This window comes from Tasmannia lanceolata, unplaced genomic scaffold (genome assembly GCF_043159265.1).
Source record: "Tasmannia lanceolata isolate RefF3 unplaced genomic scaffold, GAP_Taslan_0.1 ptg000037l, whole genome shotgun sequence".
NCBI lineage: Eukaryota > Viridiplantae > Streptophyta > Magnoliopsida > Canellales > Winteraceae > Tasmannia > Tasmannia lanceolata.
The window spans coordinates 41922170-41929098 of NW_027518714.1; the positions used below are offsets into that span (position 1 = coordinate 41922170).

Here is a 6929-nt window from a genome sequence, read left to right on the forward strand (position 1 = left end):
TCAATAACACAATCAATTATGTTTAGAATCATCAAAACAAGTAGGAGAGTAGACCCTTGGGCTTACAGGTTTGATTGGTCTATTAAATTTCAAGTCAGTCTCTTTGCATTAGGTCATGCATTCTTTTGTTTTAGGTAAATTTCATCTCATTTCAAGTGTTCCAGTGTTGATTCTCAATCCCGAAGGTCTCCAGGGGTTCCATTAGTCTCCCGATGATGATATCTTGTGTTTCCAATCAAGTGTGAAAATATGCTATTTTTAGAATTTCTCATTGCTTTCCCCATTTTTATCATTTTTCGCATCTTAGGGGTATTTTGGTCATTTTCAATGTGTCCCAAATTATCCCGAAAGTTTGGCTGAGAAATCATAAATGATTTCGAGTATTTTGGGAAACCTGCTATTTTTAGAATTTCTCAGGGTTTCTATCTTTCTAAGAAATTTTGTGTTCTAAGGGCATTTTGGGCATTTCCAGGGAGTTCCAAATGATCCCGTTTGACGGCATCCACCATATCAAATAAACTTTATTACTTTCTATTTTGAAAATTTCCCTTATCTACTTGCCATTTTTAACTTCACCCTTAAGGGGCATTCCGGTTTGTGGGCATTTTGGTCACTTTTTCATGAGTGTTGATCAAATGAGGTCGTTTTGGTCAAAAATGATTTTTCTTAAAGGAGAGATGGTTCGGTCATGTGTGTGGGACCCACCCATGTTCCCAACACATGGTGTGGGTCCGCTCTCATATCTCTAGTTCGACCACAATGGTTGGGGGAGCACTATTTGTATGTTTTAAGTGAATTACCTCACTTAAAGAAAGACTTAACAGGCTTAGCTCACTAAAATGACCATAGCGTTTTAACCACTAATCCAAAAAATTCGTATTTGTACTTGTTGGAAACATCATGAGAAGGGCTAAAACGTTCTAGTTTACAACGTTTCGTGATTCTTCCACCAAATAAGTAAAAAACGAGCTTTAAAATTAGGCAATGCCATTTGGACTGAAATTCTAGCCCACTATAATTGTCATAACTCTTTAACTGATTGGCCAAATTTAAAGTGTAAGTATGTGTTAGATAGATATTTTAAAGGGCTATAACTTTGTAGTTTACAACTTTGCCCGATTGTTACTCTAAATAGGTGAAAAACGGGCTTTAAAGTTGGGCAGTACTTTTTAGATGGGAATCTCCAAAAGAATCTTTGAGAAAGATGCTTTCTTATGAAGAAGTTTCTAGAAACGTCATGAGAAGCCTTTTTTTATACAAAATAGAATGTCTTGAAAATTAAGATAGCTTCTTATGATGAATTTAGAAATACAAACAATTAAGATACAAGAGGAAAAAGCAAGCTATTAGAGAGAATTAGAAAGAAAACATATATGACAACTCTTACATGAGAAGTTGCTATGTTGATTTTTGCCCTAGCTTTCTCTACAAAAAGAGATCAAATCAACCTTTGAAGCTCTTCTTGAAAATTCGTCCAGCCCATCCTCCCTTAAAAAAAATTTCGTTTTTGTTTGTGTGGAGAAATTCACCATATTCCTTTGAATTCATGTGGAGAAAGCACAACTCTCCTTCATCTTCTTTCAATTGTGATTCGAAGCAGCTCTTCTCTTCGGAAACTTTGGGTTTTCTTTTTGCGTATCAAAGGGCTTGACAAAGCATATATCTCGGATTACAAGCCCTAGAGACTTCGGATTTGCGATCAAAGGTTAGTACTCTAAACTCTTTTTGGTTAAAAACTAGTACCTTGTTTAGGAGTATTCCTTTCTTGTTCTTTCATGTTTCTTGCAGAAAATTCATGGGATTTCATTTTGCATATTTATAATATGATTCTTGATAGGCCAATTCATGTTATTATTGATTTTAGTGGAAGAAAAATTATTTTACATGAAGAAAATAACATGTTCAATGAATTAGGATTTTAATTGGATTTTGAGTCAATTTTCAAAGCGACTAGTTTAAAATCAAAGGTTTTTCGCAAGGATATATTTTCTGAGTTTTAATTAAATCAAAAGAACATTGGAAATGCAAACTTGGTGGAAGAAAAATTATTTTACATAAGAAAAATAGGCTGTTCAACGAATTAGGGTTTCAAGTGGTCTTTGAGTCGATTTTCAAAGCAACTATTTCAAAACCGAGGTTTTCTTCTAAAGTTATATTTTATGAGTTTCAATTGGATTAAAAGAACACAATAAATAAAAAAATTTCAGTAGAATTTGTTTATCATGATAATTTTAAAATTCGTTCAAAAAATACCTAAAAAAAGGATATTTGATGAAAAAAAATCGTTTATGTGTCAAAACAATCAAAATTGGACGAAATTTTATTCATAGTACCCTTTTTATATTTGAAGATCATACAAAAGTTTCCAAAGGATTTTGAGTTTATTTGTTATTTTTACTGGATTTGTTTAATGAAAATAACTTATTTTCACATGTATGACCAAGATATCTGTAAGCCCAAGGGTCTACTCTCCTATCTTGTTTTGATGATTCTAAACATAATTGATTATGTTCTTGAATACTAATCAATTTGCCTTGAAGTGTTGTGTTAAGATACGTCGATCATTATGTTCTTGATTCTAAACATATTGGGACCCTCATAACATTCCAAATTATCTTCGGAGTTGAGTTCCAAAAGCCAAAAATCAAATAGCAACAAAAAATATAAAAAGTCTGCTGATTTTAGGCTTCTCGAACTCCGAGATTTTTCTCGGAGCTCCGAGCTCGGAACTCCGAGAATAGTCCAGTAGTATTTTTCTCCTCTGACCATTTTCTCGGAACTCCGAGAAATGGTCCAGTAGAATTTTTCCATTCTCTGGCCGTTCTCTCGGAACTCCGAGAAATTGTCTCGGAGCTCCGAGAATGGTTCTCGGAACTCCGAGAACCTCGCGACAGCTCAAAATATAGCTGTTGGTTTTTGAATTAAAAATTGGTTTTTGATTTTTATAATCCCAAACGGTCATATTTTGTCAAGAGGCTATAAATACTCATTCAAGAGGATTATTTTCATCTCTTGAACATTTGGAAAATCATCCTTAAGCTTTCAAACACTTGCAAATCCTTTGAGCTTGAGAATTTGTTTTCTTCTCCCCAAACTTGCCTTGCAACTTGCAAATCTTTTGAGTTTGGATTTAGGCTTTCACTTGCAACCTATATTGGAGAGCAATCAAAGGGACAACATTGTGCATCAAGCTTTCAAGAGAAGCCAAGCAAAATCTTCATCTTCTATTATTGTAAAGGTGGCTAGGGCATCCTATCTTAATACCCTAGGGAGTATCGCTTAGAACTCGGCGAAGAAGGAGAGTCGGTGTAAAGGTGTTAAGGGCATCCTCATTTAATATCCCTTGGAAGTGTAATCGCCTCGGAGCCGGGCATCGTGGAGGTCTCGCATAGTAGAAATCCTTAAGGACGATCTTAAGAACAGTGGAGTAGGGCTTTGCCCGAACCACTATATATCAGTGTGTTATTTCTTTGTCTTGCACTTTCATTCTTGATTTTGGTTTGGCATTTATTTTGTTTTGATTTTATTTGAACTAACCAAAATCTAATCAAGAGAAGAAAAATCAAATTAGGTTTAATACTCAAAATTAAAAAGGTATAAATTAGTGTTAAAACCAATTCACCCCCCTCTTGTTTATTTCAATATCACCGGCTGAACTCCTCAGAAGCCGAAATTTTATAATAAGATGAATTAGCCCAGTAGTATCATATTATAAATTTTTTGGATTTTTTATGCATGTTTTGGTATTTTGTGGGATTTTTATTTGAATCGAACAGAACATAAATAAATATATTACAAATAGTAAATTTTAGAAATAATGTGTGAAATTTCTACTTTGATTTGCTATTACTATGAAAAGGGGCATGTGAATGTCATTTTTTCTTGATCTTCAGGAGCTATAGGGATTTGGTTGTAACCGGAATATCCATCTAGAAAACAATAATACTCATGACTCGTTAACCTTTCTAACATTTGATCAATAAAAGGCAAAGGAAAATAGTCCTTCCAAATAGCCGCATTAAGCTTTCGGTAGTCAATACAAACCCGCCACCCCGTTTGAATACGAGTAGGTATAAGTTCATTGGTGGTGGATTGTATAATTGTGACTCCCGACTTCTTAGGCATTACTTGGACGGGAGTCACCCATTGGCTATCCGAGATGGGATAGATGATCCCATTATCAAGGCATTTTAAGATCTCTTTTTGGATGACTTCCTTTATCACATGATTAGCCCTTCGTTGGGGTTCGCTTTAAGGTTTGGAACCCTCAATGATTTTGATATGGTGTTGCACAATCGAAGAGCTAATTCCTTTGATGTTGGCTGTTGTCCAACCTATGGCTTACTTATTATCTTTTAGCAATTTAATGAGTTCCTCCTCTTGAGTAGAGGTTAGGTCCGCGGCAATTATTACAGGCAAAGTACAATTATCACCCAAAAAAGCATAACGTAAATTAGAAGGTAGGGGCTTCAACTCCAGCTGTGGTGCCTCTTCAATCGAAGGCTTTGGAAGAGATGTAGCTAATGGTCCCACGGCCTCCACGTTTTGGATGGCAAAGGCTTTGGAAACTAAATCATCTCCTCCATCATCTCCTAGTTCGGTTAGGCATTCTTGGGAACCTGCATCAAAATCGATTTCAAAATTAGTAATAATATCTTCAGGAAAGGAATGTAACGTATTGATTTCTTCATGAAAATTGGGTTGCTTACCTAATCGAAATGTATTGAAATCTGCGGATGTATTCCCAAAAGGCAATTTTATTAGGCAATTATTACAATTAATTAAAGCGTTGCTAGTAGCAAGGAAAGGCCTACCAAAAATGATAGGAATTTGATCCTTGATATTAGCAACATACTCCGTATCTAAAATAATAAAATCTACTGGAAATAGAAAATCTCCTACTTTAACTAATACATCATCAACCATCCATTTAGGTGTCTTAATTAATCTATCCGCCAATTGGAGAGTGACAGTGGTTGGTTTGAGGTCTCCTAGTCCTAGTTGCTTATATACAGAAAAAGGTAAGAGATTTACACTTGCACCCAAATCCAAAAGAGCATGTTCAATCTTCGTATTATCAATAGTGCAAGAAATAGTAGGACTTCCCGGATCCTTATACTTAGCCACCATTTGTTGAGACAAGATGGCACTTATGTTTGCGGCCAAGAAAGCCTTCTTGGGCACATTAGTTGTGCGCTTTTAAGTACACAAATCTTTCAAAACCTTGGCATAAGTACGAACCTGTGAGATCGCATCCAACAAGGGAATATTAATTAGTACTTGTTTAAACATATTTAAGATCTTTTCTGTGGCAACCACCTTCTTATTATTAGCAAGTCTCATTAGAAAAGAAGCCTTGGGCACATATTCCTTTTCAGGTGGTAAAACTACTTGCTCCCTTTTCGGGTTCTTCAGTCGAACCAGTGTGAGGGGAGTCTTTACTTACCTCTTCGGTTGTCTTTTGAGGATCTATAGAGGGTTCAGATCTGACCTCTTCCTTGTGGTAATCTCGACTACTCCTTAAAGCATACACCGCATTGCATTGGTTGGAGGGATCTTACGGCGGCGAAATTGGTTGAATGACATTCAACAGATTTGGCGGTACCTGTGGATTCACATTCACATTCAAGTTCCTTGGGTTAGGAACGGGTTGACTTGAAATCTTACCCTTTTCCCTCTCATGCAAAGCCGTGGCGAGTAGAGAAAATTGTTTCTCCATGTTGTGTTGGCTTGTCATGGAGGTACTCATGAGAAGTTCCATATTTTTCTTTAAGGAAGCTATTCGGGCTGATTCCCTTTGTTTTGAAAACTCTGTGGTTACTGATTTGAAACTTTATTTAAAATTGGGTTTTGAAAGGATGGGGGTGTGACTAAGGGTGGCCGAACATAAGTGGGAGGGAAGGTGGGCCGAGGTTGGCCGAATTGGCTTTGACCTTGAAAATTGGATGGCTCACCTTGGTAGCTCCCTTGGCTCCAAGACAAATTGGGATGATTTCTCCATCCCGGATTATAAGTGCTACTATAAGGGTTATTTGAAAACAAGGCACTTGCATTCTCAGTAGAATTGCCAAACTTCAAAAAATTGGGGCACTCTTCCATGACATGGTCAAGAGCTTGGCACCAATTACATATGAGGACACTTTGATTGATTTGATTTACTTGTGCAGGTTCCATTACGACTATTGCCTCTAGTATTTTGATAAGTCTATCCAATTGGGCCTCCTTTGCCACGGTACCCTCAATAAAGAATCCCTTACTTGATGTGGCTCTCTCGCATTCTTGAGTGGTTTCCCACTCACGGGTCTTTTCTGCCAAATCAAGCAAGAACTTCGAAGCTCCGTCTTCATCCGTATAGGATGTGAATCCTGTAGGGCATATGGATTGTAATAATTGTTTGGTTTGAAAATCAATGCCCTCGTATATGATTTGGCACAAGTGCCACGTATCCAAGCCGTGGTGAGGGCATTCTTGGAGTAGATCTTTGAATCTCTCCATAAATTTTGAAAACAACTCATGGGGTTTTTGCCTAAATTGAAGAATGTTGTTTCTTAGTTTATTAGTTTTATGTGAAGGAAAGAACTTTTTAAGAAATGCTACTGTAAACTCCCAAGTGGTGATGGCGTTTGTGGGCAAACCGTAAAGCCATTTTTTGGCTCCCTCTTTGAGTGAGAAGGTAATGAACCATAATTTTACCGCATCATCCGTATGCTGTAGTTTAATTAAAGCACATACCTCTTCAAACTCTCGTAAAAATAAATAGGCATCCTCAGAAGGGAGCTCGTGAAAGTGAGGGAGCATCGTAATAAATTGCGATTTTAACTCAAAATTATTGCCCTCAGCTACTGGCAATCAAATACAAGAAGGTTGTACTATTCGGGTAGGATAGAAACGATCGCGAAGGGTTTTAGGAACTTCCTCTTCCGCCATGG

The 6929-nt window shown here is 36.8% G+C and overlaps 1 non-coding gene across 1 annotated transcript; it reads left to right on the forward strand.

The window, feature by feature from the left end:
* The first annotated feature begins 6448 nt into the window (after positions 1 to 6448).
* LOC143862767 (small nucleolar RNA R71) lies at positions 6449 to 6555 on the forward strand. Its single transcript, XR_013240477.1, has one exon. It is a non-coding gene; the product is annotated as a small nucleolar RNA R71 (small nucleolar RNA).
* The last annotated feature ends 374 nt before the right edge of the window (positions 6556 to 6929 follow it).